Here is a 16,090-nt window from a genome sequence, read left to right on the forward strand (position 1 = left end):
AGTCTTATTTACTTTATATATTGAAAAACGCTTACAATTAAGCAGGTAGGTAATATAGAAAATATTGTTACTACTTAGAGATTAATCTAATATGTTCCTACTATTAAATAATATATGAGTCAGTCTAACTGATGTTAATATGAATGTTGTCTTAATAAAGGTTAATTTTCTTCTACAAACTGTTTAATTGTTTAATTTTAATATCCCCGCAATCGGTTTAAACCACAGAACAAACTTTTCTTTCAAAAATCCTTGTAAGAGGATATTAGGTATACATCGACTTAGCCCCGGACATCAAAAAGCGGTAATTAATACTTAGCAACAATGCAGTAATCAACATGCGCTAGACCATAATGCAGTAATGAACGCAATTGCTGCATTTAATCTTAGTATCCTCTGGTTTCCACAAGGCCCGATGCTAAAGCTAAACGCAATAATACGCATTATTAATGGACATACAAATTTATGAAACATAAGATAATTATCTTTGAAAAGCTTAATTTTTTTCCTATTTTACTGATATATTTGAATGGTTATAAAATACATACAACTTCCTCAAATATGTTAAAATGTCTTTCCCGCGTTTATCTCGAAACCGCCATTTTGCGATTACTGCATTCTTCGTTATGACGGCAGTATTTTGGATTGATTTTAACACCATTACTGTAGCACGAAACTTCTTATACTTTACATATTAAAGCTTTATTTCTGTCTGATTCTAAAATAAGTTTTTATGTGTATTTATTACTTGATAATTTTCACTAACAAAGCTGTTTTAAGTAGATCAAATATCTTTATATTAACTATCGTATCGTATGATAAACCTCTACTAATTTCGAGTCACAGAGTCACTCTTAATTCTAGATCCAGAGTCTGCGCAAGTTGCTCATGATTAAAAGTCCCTCTTTGACTCGAAACCAGTAGAGCTTTTCTCCATTAATGTACGAGAGTGATTTGAAAAACCGTGATTTTTGTTAATTTGGATCAAATATCTTTTATATTTATGTAGTCTTCAATAACCTAAACTAAAATAAAACAACACGTTCAATGAATACAGCGTTTCATTACGAAAATCATTCGATACAAATGAACAGAGTCAGTTAGTAAGAAGTAAAAACAATATGATAATAAGTTACAGTACAATTTGTGCTTTAAGTAGTTATGTACAAAATATATTATAGAAGTTTGCGACAATATCAATTCTGTGTTTATTGTTTTTTTAAGATGTTCTGGTGAATGTAATTTCTAAGTTTTGTTAATAAAAAGGTGTGCTGTTGTTTGTAACTTTACTCGCGTAGTTACCAAACTAAACCTTCTGCTGAATTACTTATGGTTAAATACCCAAACGTCACTCAATTTTAAAATGCTCTCAAGAATAGTTCTGTTGCTACGCATTCTTTATAAAAGTCAGAGACAGCACGATATTTAAGTACAACTTTAAATTGCGTTTCAATATTCGGTCGTTAAACACGCAATTTTTTAAAGGGTGTTTTGGTAGCAAAACTAAATTGCAGAGAATTTCTTAGGTATTGATTAGGTATTCCTTTACTTGACGCAGAGGCATCGCACCCGAGATGTCATTCTTAATATTCGCTTTTTGTTTTAGACTACACTAACAAACTTTTAACATAAATTTTATTTCAAGTTACATTCTTTGTGAACTACAAACAAAAAACAATTCTTGCAAAATGTATACAGCACAAATATAGATTTTCACACTTGCTCACATAATGATACGGGAACGGCAAACATTATAACCGGGAGAATCACCCCATTTTGGATTGTGGCCAGGGCACGATGCCGTATAGCCCCATTCAACCAAACTGCACACACGATTTTATTCACAAAACATTCACACTGTAGAACTTTTGATTACCATTTCTATTTTACATAGAGTTTTATTTTAAGACGGCAAATGAGCAGTTGCATTACCTGATGGTAAGCAATCTGCGCCGCCTTAGAGCACCTGCAACACGAGAGGTGCTACGCGTTGCCGGGCTTTTAAAAGAAGGGGTAGGTTTCTCAGGCTTATTAAGTTTATAGTATGATTTTAGTATACAAGTGTATTGTGACGTCATAGCTGTAAACCAATTGATTTTGTCGCGTTATATATAACTAAATTGATGAGTATGCAGTACTTATAGGTAGAATAACAATAATATAGTTAAGACAGGTTTAAGAGCTAGTATCGTTTGAGAAGATATAGTACAGCTATCGATATAAAAATATAATAAACATGTTATGGTATAGGATGAGTACAGAAGAGTTCGAAGGATACAGGTAAAAATCCCAGGTTTTGGAATTTTCGAAGACTAGAAGAACAAGGAAATAACAGAAGCTGTTTACATCCTCATAGAAGTATACAACTGAATATAAAATAAATACCTTTTTCTTTACATAACCAACAATTTCCATACCCTAATCATAAATCCATAACTTCCATTTTTTATCATTCCATGATAAAATTCCACTATGGCTTATTAAAAAAACAAGACTCTTAAAAGCCAAAATTTATGACTAATTTAGAATATTATTTACATAATAAAAAATATTTTGTACAATTCATATTATATTGGATCGTATGTTATGAAACCTGGGAATTCTAATTATTATAAAAATAAATATTATTATGTTTGACTTTTTATACCTAATTACTTAATAATAGCGAACATAAATAGAACTACAACGAAATTACTTAGAAAAATAAATAAATAAATCACAGCAAATCTCAATTACCTATCTACTCTTACATTGTAATTACTATCTAGGGTAACAATCGATGGTGTCACATCTTACATCAAAATATTACATGAAATTGTACCTTAAAAACATAGTTACATTTATGAAAATTCGTATTTTGTAGATATAGGAATATTTAATAGTAATTAATATGACGTTTATAATTAGAAAATTGTTGACAAAGTCGAATTTAATTAAATAGCCTTATATGACCTTAAAACAATGGTTACTTAGGAATATGATACTTACACGTCGCGATTATTCATTTAATACAAAAGTGGTATAGACGTTTCAAAATAAGGAAAGATTCGAACAAACAAATAGCGAATACGTAACATCTACATTCAATTCCACTCGCACCCAAATTAACCCTTACGTACTATATGCTACAGATACCAATTCCTAGCAAGTATTTGTAATTTCGCTATTCAGTTACGTTCGATAAGTAGATGGAACATACCAACTTTGTCCATAAATGGCGCATTACTCGTTGCCTGTCATAAATATTCATTTTCAGCAAGCAAGAGGAAGTTTTCACGGTTTCTCATCGAGCCACAGTCGAAGTAGACGCGGTTATATTAGCAAATTTATGAGCAAAAATATTCCGTACTCCGCAAAGATTTCCAAGAACTTTCTAGAACTCTTATCTGGCATAAAATCAATCATATGGTTATCTTATACAATATTGTTGTAACCACTTTACGTAAAACTAGTGACACATCTTTACATTGATGACTTCCACTTACAAACTAATATTATGATTCGTTGTTTATTTACAATCTTGTGAACTAAACAAAAAGCAATATTCCGCTTCATTACCCAAAATGTACATTATGGCTCTGAATCTAATTACATAATGGATGGCATAAAAATTGTTTTCAAGATTTTTACATAAAAACGATAACTATTTACAATGACTAAATCTAATCGTAACGACATTTTAATAGTAACATAAGTTTTTATTTGGAAAAATGAGTAGCACTTTAGATGGTGTCGAAGTCACTCAAGAGTTTCATAGTACGGGGTTTGGCACTTTAAGTGTCCTTGATCAAAGTAACGCTTCTTCGAGTTGGTCGAAGCCCTCGTACCATCAGTCGCTCTCGTAGACAGTTGAGTTGGAGCTCTTTCGCCGGCTGTACGGCGAGCAGAACTCGATCCTGGTGTCTGGCAGCCAGGTGTACGCAGTGCGCTCCGAAGATGCACTGGAAAGTAGAGAAAAATAAACTTTAATTAAAAGGTAACACAACACATTGTGGTATAACTGACAATCTCAGATAATATAGAGAAATGTTCATACAAAGAAGTGATGAAAGTAACATTTTAATTCCAATGCGTATAACCGTTAATAGCTTATAACCTTTAATTTTACGCTGACCCAATTCAGTCAATGTAGCTTGATATCCGCAGCAAAATATTAAAATAGCAACATTGTTTGAACTATTTTAACCAATAGTAAACTTAAAACGAGTTCTCTGAAATTAATAATATGAAAATGACAAAGCAGAATTAACTCACTTCATTCAAATGAGATGTTAGTAATTGTGACTATGAAATACTAAATGACAGTTCCTTTTTGAGAACATTACGGAAATATTAACTAACTGTCAATTAGCCTCTGGCAAAAATTTCGAAATATACGTTGGTAGTCTACTATGACAATTTAATGAGTCAGTTTAAGTTATGTCTTGTTTCACGTCCAATTAACGTTTACAGTATTCGAAGCTGACTTTCAACATCGTTGTTGTAACTGTGCCTGCTTTTAATGGTAATCGAGAGCAACATTTACATGCAGTAACAATTGAAACATGTTTGGACAAAACAAAGACGTAGCCAGGCTTAGTAACGCATTGTAACCATCCACTTGTGTACCCAACAGCAGTCAATTTACGTAGTCACAGTGAAACAAATGCTAAAGAGCCGACTCAAAGAAGTCGAATTATTTATGTTGAAATGCAATGAAAAGTTAATGTATTCGCTCCTTCAAGTGCCACCTACGAGCACTTGAATAAACAGAAGCGCTATTTATCTTTACGTTAGGTAAAGCATGTTGTTTTAAAGAGGACCCTTATAGGACTGGGGTCAATGTTCTTGACATACTTTATGAGATGAGCCTACGGGCAACGAGCAACATAGTGTTTACCTTTTCAATACACTCTGCAGTACGAAGCTTCTGAAAATATGCAAATATTTTTGTAGCTGTACAAAATTTACTAGACATTGTTTTTGTTGATAGTTTTCGTATTTCGAATTATTTGGTGTTTATTGTGTGATGTGGCTCAAATAGGGTAAATTTCTTATTGGAGTGTGATAGATTGGGATAGAACCGTATCTTTTGACCGATTACCCTTCACGCCCTTGGCTATAGTCGGCCATTGCGGTCCAGTGGCCACAGACATACGATTAACCGATGTCCGTATCACTCAACAATTTAGTCTTACTTGGGTGGACAGATTCGATATTATCGATATAACACATCAATCGTCATCAAAGGATTTATCAGATAATTTAATGCCAATAATCTCATTCGCTTTAAAATGAACATTAAATTGGTTTTGAATGAAATTATTTTGTGAATAATAGAACAAGTAAAATTATTAATAACGTATTGTTTAATGGCAATCAATTGATACGTAATTGACATCGAAAGTAGAGCAATAGAGAGAACAAGTCGGACACCATCAAAAGGAAATGAAGGCGACGCGAGGCAGACGGCAAAGTCGCGGGCTCGAGCGAAATCCAATTTGAAATAAGTGCCTTCTGAATTAATCCGGCCACTTTGAGCGGACCGGATGAAATTTCTGGTATTTTTCACGTCTAGCAATAAAAACGAGCCCTCGACGCGGGAAAAAGATGAGTAATAGCTTCACCCTAAGTTCTGAGGAACTGTGAGGAATAATAATATTATGCTCGTATGATGGAAACCTTTTTTAATCCGTCTACATAAATATCAAAGGTATGAAATTATTATTGGGATGCGAGAAAATACTGACACAGCTTTTTATGGTGTGAATATTGAAGGAATCTCCGTAGTTTGTGTTTCGTGTTGGGTGAATATTTCAGTAGTTTTTCTTATTGAAATATCTTTGTATGGCAGTTGAAACTCGTGTAACGTTTTTTGTGCATCGTTATTAATATTATGTACAATGTTTGCATTTGTACCATGCTAATGTAACTAAATAAAATAATGGAACATTAATCAAATTACACTTGGTATTTTTCTTAGTAAATGTTTAACGTTACAAGTTCTTATTTTTGCGTCTGAAGAATATTTTTTTCACATTCCTCAGGACGTAACTTTGGGACTTACCCAAATCTAATCAGAGATTTAAAATTTTGTTTTTCAACTTTGGAGGCAGTCGCATCATGCATTTATTTCCTCGTTCCAAAGGGGCAATGCAAAGTATGGTAATAATCGCGTCATACTTAATTTTAAAGTACCAAAGTTATGCAATTATGAATTCGGATGAATATTTTGTGAAGTCGCTGCGAGAGCTTGATAATCATTACTGTTGTTATTGTTTCAAACACTCCAAAGACTTTTAATTATTAAAACAGGAATGGCTTCTTTTGGATTTTGGCCTAATGCCTAATAATAACATTTGGTTTCACGACTGTCAGATCCTATTCGTAACTGGTCTTGTTAGTCTCCTTGAACTGTTATCGTTATTAGTCCAATCATTTGAATATCCAAACTTACGATTTAATTTGGGCATGATTAAATTTCATAAATTGAGATCCTTCTGTTATTAAACGACATAACTTGCCAAGTCAAATTTCAAAATTCAAATAACTTTCCATAAAGGCCCAAAGTAATGAGAAACTATTCATATTTCTGCCTCCAAATTATAAAGCTTGGCCACCCAACAAACTTGTTGGAAGAAAACTAGTATTTTGTTTTGATAATTGCTTTTTGACGCTGAAGGCGTTAACAAATTAGGTTGCTTTAATATTCATAAATTATTAACCAATTAGAATGCAGGTTACCGTGATGGCTCTGTGGTTCTGCAGTTTGATTACTTGTACCAACAACTTTGTACTTTACAGCACCTGCTTTAGTTGAACTTTAAACTAGATCAGTTAACACCTCATCTTAACGCTCGCGTGAACATTTATGACTTCAGACTATTGAGTTATAGTTTCTCCGCTTAGTTGGTAAATATATTTTATTTTAAATTAGTAACTAGTTTATCGTTTTATGAGTTGTTATGGTTGAGTAGAGGTGACTGGAAAGATATTTCTATTTTCTTCTATTGTCTGCGGTATTATATATTCTTGGAAATTCTCTATTTAAGTTATGATTCAATTAATAAAGTTTATAAGAGTGTTTGTAGATGTCATGTCATCAAATTCGTTTTTATGTCATTGCTTTGTTTTTCTAAATATCTTTGGTAACATATTTTATTATACTTTCATTTTATCTTCTCAATTTGTTAATTTATTGCTAGATTGTGCTTTCTGTAATGTAATATCTTCGTAGGAAGGTAATATACGTAATTCTGTTAAACTGAGCAAGTTACTAGCTTATTCATGTCAGTGCGGTCAAGTTACAATTTAATGACCAGACTACGAGTTGGATGGACCATGATTTAATGCTCACTCAAGCAGAGTCCTAGCATATTGCTATGTTAGTTTCATCGTTATGAACTAGATGGCGTTAGTCTAAATTATTAAAATCTTTTTGATTTTCAATGTTTTCTTTCGTCTGTTTTAGATCAAAATAATGTCTTGTGTTTTTCACTTATAAAATAAATGTGTATTATTTAAAAATGTCAGTTTTTTTACCACTACCTCGCTTGGTAGTAAGAGCGTTGATGTGACTTACGATAGATCACCTTTATTATCACCTATTTTGTAGATATATATGTATAACTGGCGTGGTATTAACTCAGAAGAGAAGAATAATCACGTTTTCGACAAACAGTACCAAAAAGAGATATCCAAAGCAAATTGAGGCGATACGAGCTTAACGTAAAATAAAGAAACAACCAAAACATTAATACTTCGGTGGTATAAGCCGGTGAAGCGAGAATTGTCTGTGCAAACATAAACGCAGCGGTCAAAATGGAAGCCCCATTGTGTCAGAATGTATTCATTTGTATGGCAAGCCTAATATTGACTGTACGGAACTCGTTTCGTGCATGTAAATATTGAACTGACGGAGACTTGGAGCTATCTCGTGATTAAAATTATCTACTTAAGTTATTTTCTTCGTAATGCTTTGATGGATATGGTTAAGGATAATGATAGTGATATGGTAGTTAATTGAAATTTAACCGAATACATCGAAGAAAAATGAGAAAGAAGCCAATGATGACATAAAAAGTTGGAGCTATTAATAAAATCGAGTACAGAAGAAACCGCGTATCTTATATTTTATAAGTTTGTTTATATTTTCATTCTTCTTGTCTTCAACTTGATTATTTGATCTGAATTACGATTGGATTTGCGCTTTTTACCTCTTATTTAAAATAATATGTTTTTTTTGGAATATTGTTCGGTGTTTGATGGTTCCTTATAATTTATAGAGTTTTTTTATATTTATATAAAATATATAAACAGTTATATATTGACCCCATTCCCATCTGATAATAGAAGAATTTACGTCACGTAACTCATAAAGTTACATATTATATTTACCCAAAATATCATATCCAGTTCATCAACAAACTGGCCTTTATGCTAATCTAAGACCTAAGTCAACTAGCCTAAGCTAAAAAGTCCCTTTTAATCTAAAATGTAGAAGTCCTTCAAGGCCTTTCAATGTCTTTCAAGCTTATCTTTAGAGTGTCATAAAATTATAGTAATCTCGCTTTTAGTATAATTAAGAGCGGGTGTTTATTCTGTCTAAGAAATATCAGAAATGTAATGTTTATTTTATAGGTAATTAAATTAAGTGTCTAAAATTTCTGTCTAGAAAGATTAGCCTATATTTTTCTTCTTTATTCTGCTTTTTCTCATCATTTTCGACCATCGAAATTTTAATTCAGACTAAGTGCTAATTAATGAAAATGGTATAATAAAAAAATTCAATTTGTCTTTATTATTTACATATTTTTATCATAAATGTATGAGTCTAAATCATAGAATATGTTGATACCTATGATTTTAATGGATTTATCACGCTAATCTATAGTTTTTATGTATTCGTTTTTACATATAGCTATACTAAAGTCAGCCTACTCTTTGCTTCTAGTATCTAATAGGTAGAAAAACCATTAAACACAGGCTATCTCTTCTAATAGATCACTTTGATGTAACGACGCACACATACCAAAGATCACAATCTTATCTTAAGATTATGTCACATGAATTAACATGAACTCAATTTTAGATTAAGATGAATCTCCTTTGGTGGTCTCTGTCGTTCCAATTAGCACCCGACGCCTCATACATTCTCAAATCATGAAGCTATAAAATAAATTTCAACATTTTTACGATCCATCCGAACTGATTCGAACCCACCTTTCTATGATTTCTACATCCTACATTGTTACAGATACCACATAAAGTTTATTAATTATCAAAGCGTATTTTATAGTCCCATAAACTGGGATTTAAGGCAATTCAAACATCTGAATTAATTCCTTATTATCGTACAAATGTTACGTCTTATTAAGAAACGAGTTATTGGCTTAAGTAATAGCTTTAGTCATATTATTATAATTTAAATATGTTTTTAAAAGGTTCAAGCTGATAGGTTACGATTTAATGTACTGTTTATAGAGACATTTATATATGAGAATATTATAAAGAATGTAGCTTTGGTTTTCAAATTACATATCAGATTTCGAAATATGATATTGGTACTATATTTTATTAGGACCTATTCTTTTGTCGAGAAAATAATCTCAACAAATGGGTAACGTAATAACTGTTTACGTAAAAGATTTGATTAGGTTGAAGACGTATTTTAGATGCTGTCGTGATTGAGGTTTCTTTATTGTTTACAAACAGGAATATTAAACACGAAATGTAGCAATCCATTATGGTTTGTGTAAAGCGTACAAAAAGATGACACTACAATTAATAAAAGACACCAATTTGCAAAAATGATGATGATTCTTCAGAGATGTAGAGAGTATGTTAAGCCGTTGGTCCCGATTGTTACAAAAATGTATCTACGATTATCGATGTAGCATAGAAAAGGAACCTTAAACATATGACAATGAGGCTAACCAAGAATTTTGCAACATTCTTAGTGCGTTATAGACGACAGGCGGCAATTTCTCCGGTGAAATACTAACATTCAAACTTAATTCGATCAAGACTCAGTACCTAACGAACCCATAAACAAAAAAAAAAAAAATAGGTAGGAAGAAGATCTGATATCTATAGAGAGCGGTTAAATTACAAAAATGCAATGTAGAAACATTTTACGTTCAAAGCATCTTTTTGCGTTTTCTTGCGGTGTGCTATGAAGTACCACTTCCCACCCTCTTTTTCCATTTTTAACACTGTGAATAATGTAAAATGCACCCTGAGTATAAACGATTACTCAAGGGCAATAATTTTCAGTCACAGGGCCACGTCAATTCAGCTGATTTAAAAAAGTAGGGTCTTTTCTTCTTTATTTGCGTTACTAGTAGGTAATGGTGAGGTACACGAATCTTATCTTTATAGTCTATGCATTTAAGTTGGGTTTCTAACTTTGCTAATGTTGGATTTATTTCGGCAGTTATGCTTATAATCTGAAGTGTGTAAATTGAGTATGGAAACGTTGGCTATGTAAAAATTTATTTGGTTTTGGTTTTATTTGGTACTTTACGGAATTCATACTCATATCTGAAGCTCTCTCTCTTTTATAAACTCTCAACTACTACTACTACAACTCTCTTTTATAAATTCTCATTTATAAAGAGCCAGCAATTCGTATAAATTTTATTAAATAAATTGAAGGAAAGGATGAAGTATCGCAGAGAGCTTGTACAAAGATAAACAACGAACTACAAACCGACGGTACTAAAGTTTAATTACTTCTTTTAGTATCCACAAATCGACCACTGTATCCAATTAAATTCTCTGAACTCAACGATCTAGCTCAAACGAATAACCGATTCACGAAAAATCATTAAGCGAAATTGTAATTACGTATTAAACGCGTCGAACAGTTCGTAATCCTCACACGGTCGGAATAGGGTTGCCAAAACGGGGGAGTGAATTGCCTCCCAACCCATACTAATCAAACGGCCTGGGAACACAATTTTAAACAATTCCCGAAATCTGTGTGGTAACCAATTTAGTGAATAGATAAACGCATTGTAAAGTCCCGTTGTGGTACGGACAACCCCGATAGTGATTGTAATACGCAAGACCGGTTACTGATATAGGGATGATAATGTTGTTTGGGCGTGTTTAATCGCCATGGTTACTGAAGTCGGTGACGAAACACGCATTGTTAGAAGTTTGAACCCTAATTTTCAAAGTTTGTTTTTATTGGACCAGGGATTAAGGACACGTCCATAGGGGCAGATGTTTGTCGTCTTTAGATTTTGATCTTCGTAATTCTGCTAATTTGATTGTTATTATCAGTACACTACGTGTCATATGAAACAAAAAAGTCTCCTAAACGTTAAGAGTAAAGCTTCCTTTTTACCTTTTAAAGAATCTCTTCAAATGAAATACGATCTTATATTTATGTCAAAGCCGATCATTACCGATTGGCAATAACATAAATAATATTATTATATACCAATTGCAGAATACTTTTACGACTCAATCGCTTCTACTTTTGTTGGCAGTCAATGTTCGATACGGCTGATTGCGCTAATAAACCTGACAATGAGATCTGTGTATTCTTTTGCGTAATTTAGCTTTGTATTGGAATTTACGTAGAACCGGAATTACAGTGAAAACAAATTTACCGTTGCTTGAGACAATACTGATTTAAATAGGTCAAATGAACTATTTCCATTTTCATTCAATCGAAAGAATTGATCGGTAGTAAAATATCATGATTAGAGTTTGTTAGTTAACTAATGCAACATAAATTATTTTTCTATTAAGAAAACTTGTTAAATAATAAGTAAGCAGCTAAGTAATAGCTACCGTGTTTTTAACAGAAAAATATAGAATCCAAGCCTTAAGTACGTTTTATGAGCAGACGTAAAAAGGGGATGTTCTTTTTTTTCAATACTCATAAATCAAGGCAAAGTTTTAATAAATGGGGTTGGTACGATTGCTTTTCATGCTTGCTACCGGGAATAAAAGCCTCGGCAGAACAAATGTTCTCACATGTTTTCGCTACCAAACTTTGACGTTTGATTTTCATTAACAAAGTTGGTCGAAACGAATTAACTCCGACGGCAAATAAATGTTTCGAACCAATAATATTACCATTCTGTGAATTTGATTGAATCCGCAAATAGCTTCCCATGGTTACGTGTGAGGGTCGGGATCGAAAGTTTAATCGTTTTGGATTTTATCGATACAAACATAAACATCAACATGTACCTGTTTCAGTATGTTTACCTAGTATTTTGTAACATTGTTTGATTATGTTTATGTGATATCATAAAAAGTATTAAAACTACGAGTGTTATTGTGATACTTTAAGTTAAATGAGCCAGTGCGGTTTTGTATTGGCTTTGTGTTTACGACTACTACACAATAAATAATAGTACTTTCGTGCTTGTTTTTGCTCATAGTCTTTAGAAATACCTACCGTTTTTACTAAAATATGTAGACTGTAATGTTTATTTTAACGTAATACACATAAATTCCAAATAATAAAGTAGGTGAACAATTCTTTAGTGTACACACGTTTGAAGTAAGTGTAAGTGTTATTTTCAGAAATACACGCATTAAAATAATCGATTTCTGTGTTATTGCTAGTTTCTAGAACACAATAAAACACAAATTGATTATTTTAAAGCACGTATTGTTTAGCGTGAGATCGTAAATAACACGATTTTATTAGCTTAAAAATTAAATTTACGTAATAGAGTTTTGATTATTCAAAGTTGTTTATCGATATCGATAGTGAGGTACGCACGTGCCTACGAAAGGAAATGACATAGTGCGTGATATGCGGAAACGTATTTAATGAAACGCGAGGGGTGTCCGTTGTGCGTGGGTCCTCACGCACACACGCACAGCACCAGCCAGAACACAACAACATCACATCAATTATAGTGTGCGTAACTGCCAAATTGACGTTTCGTAAAACGCTGCGATTGAGATGTTTAAAGGAAGTAAGACATTAGAACCTTTATATTGAGGTAGTAGATCGTATGCAAGCACATGCTCAACAACTATTACTTGCCGAGTTTTCGTTTATAGTAAATTGCGAACCTGATTATGTGGTCGTACACAGCGAACATAACAGATTTTCGAGCACTACATTCTTACATGTTGCAATTTCCTTTTTATTAACAGAAGACTAGCATTTACATTACATTTCCTCCGTAAATAAGATATAGAAAACGTTGATGATACCAATTTATATCTGCTAACATTGCGTGTATCCAATACAAGAAATGATTGAGTAGCTTCAAATAGCTCAATTTGGAACGTTTCACTCTACAAACTTTCTCAATTAATAATTACCATCAGTTTATAAAGGAAGTTGTTACAGAACTCGATTTCAACATGTACAAAGTTGTTACAGCCGATATTGAATAAATAATCGTTTTAAAGTTCTCAGAACAAAAATTTGGTTTGCAAAACACCCCGGGGTGTATTTGGGCATATGGCAAAATCGAATGTGAGAATTCAATTCGAGAATTGACACGACTTATTAGCGAATATAGTTACATTCAGCGCTAAATAGCTTCGGGCCAAACCTATAATTTTGGGCTCGGACCCCGGGAGACATTCGGCTATTCGAAATATTCGATACAATCGATTTACATGCTGAGATATTCCCCCTACCATAGTACTGTGGTAATTTTAGACTAGTAATTTGCTTCGTGAGGTTGTTCAGCCAATTTACTGTTACATTATTAAGTGCGATTAGAGCAGCGGGGTTTGTGATCGTCGGTTAATTATGTACTGTTGCTGCTTATGTGTTTTGTTTGGCGTTATAATTATAGGAGCTAAAACATTTCGTGTGTGAATGTGAAATAACAGCTGCTACCAAATCTCATTTTGATATTTGGTTTGGTATAGCTTTCAATTTAGGCCGACAAAGTTTCAAACTGTCATCAACCGCTACTAAAATGGGCAACTAAATGGACGATATTTCTATTGAGTTTGTGTTAATGTCCAGTTAGTTTCGTCTGGATGGGCTATTTGCATTTAATTATGGACCAAGGTCCAAAATAATTTGCTACTGCAAACATTAAGGTTTGTTTCATAAAAAGGAAAGGGATCAAACACGCAGATTTGCTTTGTTCTCTTAAAATAAACATGACCGTGAGAATAACAAACAGTGGTAATGAATTACAACCCCATCATTTCAATGCAATATAATGACCCGTTATGGCCGTTAATAAAATATAATTCATAAAAAATAACGTCCCATAAACGGTGGACTGCAACAAAATATTATACTGTAATAAATAATAATGGTATGGTACACCCCGAATTTTAGTCATCGTTGCGCACACGACACACGCTTAACTAAGTTTGGGACAACCCTACGTTTAAACTTGACATTCAATTCATTGTGAGGCATGAATGTTCGCGTTGCAGCACCGCACTTATTATTTATTGTGACCCCGCATGTGTCTCTGTTCGGTTAAAAAACACAATGACATCGTCGAGATTATTACATCTTTCCACGTTTAATTGTACACAATGGGTAAACAACAAAAGCCGAATCCTACATTTGTAACAGTTGCACTTGAATTCATTATAATAGAAACGACATGCACAAGAGAATGGACACATTTGCTGCGGCTTCGATTTTCTATGAAACGAGTTCAGTGAAATTTGAATGATAAAAGTTTGATAAGTTCAACTCGCCGCGCTTGAGCATGTGAATAAATGAAGATATATTAATCTAGTTGGGGTTAAATTGTTATTAAAACTATGATTAATGGTTCCTGTTAATGGAGCACAGATTAAGGAGCGGGCTACACGCAACAACGTTCAAAATTAAAGTCGGTTAGCCCGTGACATACGTGTAAATTTATCTTCATCATTACCACGTTAGTTTCGATACAACAGTCAGCCTCAGCTAGTTTTAAGAATACGGCACTATAGATGGTTATTAAAGCAATAATACCTTTTCCAAGACACCATTTAAGATAACTCGAGATAAACACAAAAAGGTTTAATAACCACGAGGAATTTGGGCGATCAAATAGTAGCAGACGAACTAGTGATTAACAGATAGAGAATGATGATTATTCCTTGGAATACCAACATCGTCTATAAACTCCCACTGAAGACAAACTTGATGAATACGTTACTCAAAAAGTATGTTGATTGTAAACAATGACGCAGAAGTCGTTTGTTTTATTAACTTATTACCGAAAAGAATTTTATTTCATGTTCAAGTTTTATCGACTGTTGGTATACAAACAGAATTATCCGCTTTCATTGCCCGGGGATGCACGATTCCCTTCGATTTTCTATGATAAACAAACTTACATCCGAGTAAGGTAAACATGATCGTAAATTTTACTACAGCTTTCGCGGCAGCGGAAATTCTACATCAAATCAATTTTTTCTCGGTTTTCACAACAATATGCTCGAGCGTCTACTCCTAGCATGTTATTCAAAATTTTAGTTTCGCATCAGAATTCAGGATTTATTTGAATTTATGAACTAAATGATCCGTAAATAACATCAACCATAGTTCGCGACCGAATTACTTTTATTGGCATCCAGTATGTTAATATTGGCGGAGTCTACGATTGAATTGTTGGAAAAAGCGTCCGAAGCAAGCGTGACGAATGAATTTCGATAATAAAATTAGCATAATCAATACAAGGGAGTCATCGATGCACCCCGGTAATGCACGCGGTCGGTAGGACCGTAACGATCAGTATCGAAGTTTATTGGCAGCGCTCCATACAAGTTTACATGTACTTAATGCATACGGAATTGAAATTAAGCATTATTTCATGCAAATGATCGCGTATAACGACAATTACTGTGATAAAATCTATGTAGTAGCGTGAGTTGGTTTTCGAGTTGATTATTGAAATCAAATAGTTCTTTTTGGTCTCACAGTAATTGAGTTTCTTTGTATTTCTAATATAATCTAAAAATATATGGTGGAGTTGGATTAGATTGTTGTTATGGATGTATAACTTTTATTTACTTCTTTTATTAATATATTAAAGGACTTTGTCTCTCAGAGTTAACATCGTCCATTGCCGTTAAACTCATAATCAAGATATAAAAAATAAAACTAAATATTTATGTTGTTTATTTGTCAAAATGACATATAAAAGTTCATATT

General features: G+C 33.0%; 1 protein-coding gene across 1 annotated transcript in view; it reads right to left on the reverse strand.

Moving 5' to 3' along the window:
• Positions 1–1,043: 1,043 nt before the first annotated feature.
• Positions 1,044–16,090, reverse strand: part of LOC118276077 (toll-like receptor 6) — a 113,592-nt gene continuing 98,545 nt past the window's right edge. Inside the window, exon 2 of the mRNA XM_035594224.2 lies at positions 1,044–3,941. The gene's annotated coding sequence lies outside the window, so the exon portion shown is untranslated. The remainder of the gene's footprint in view (positions 3,942–16,090) is intronic.

Source organism: Spodoptera frugiperda, chromosome 31, assembly GCF_023101765.2.
Source record: "Spodoptera frugiperda isolate SF20-4 chromosome 31, AGI-APGP_CSIRO_Sfru_2.0, whole genome shotgun sequence".
Taxonomy (NCBI): domain Eukaryota; kingdom Metazoa; phylum Arthropoda; class Insecta; order Lepidoptera; family Noctuidae; genus Spodoptera; species Spodoptera frugiperda.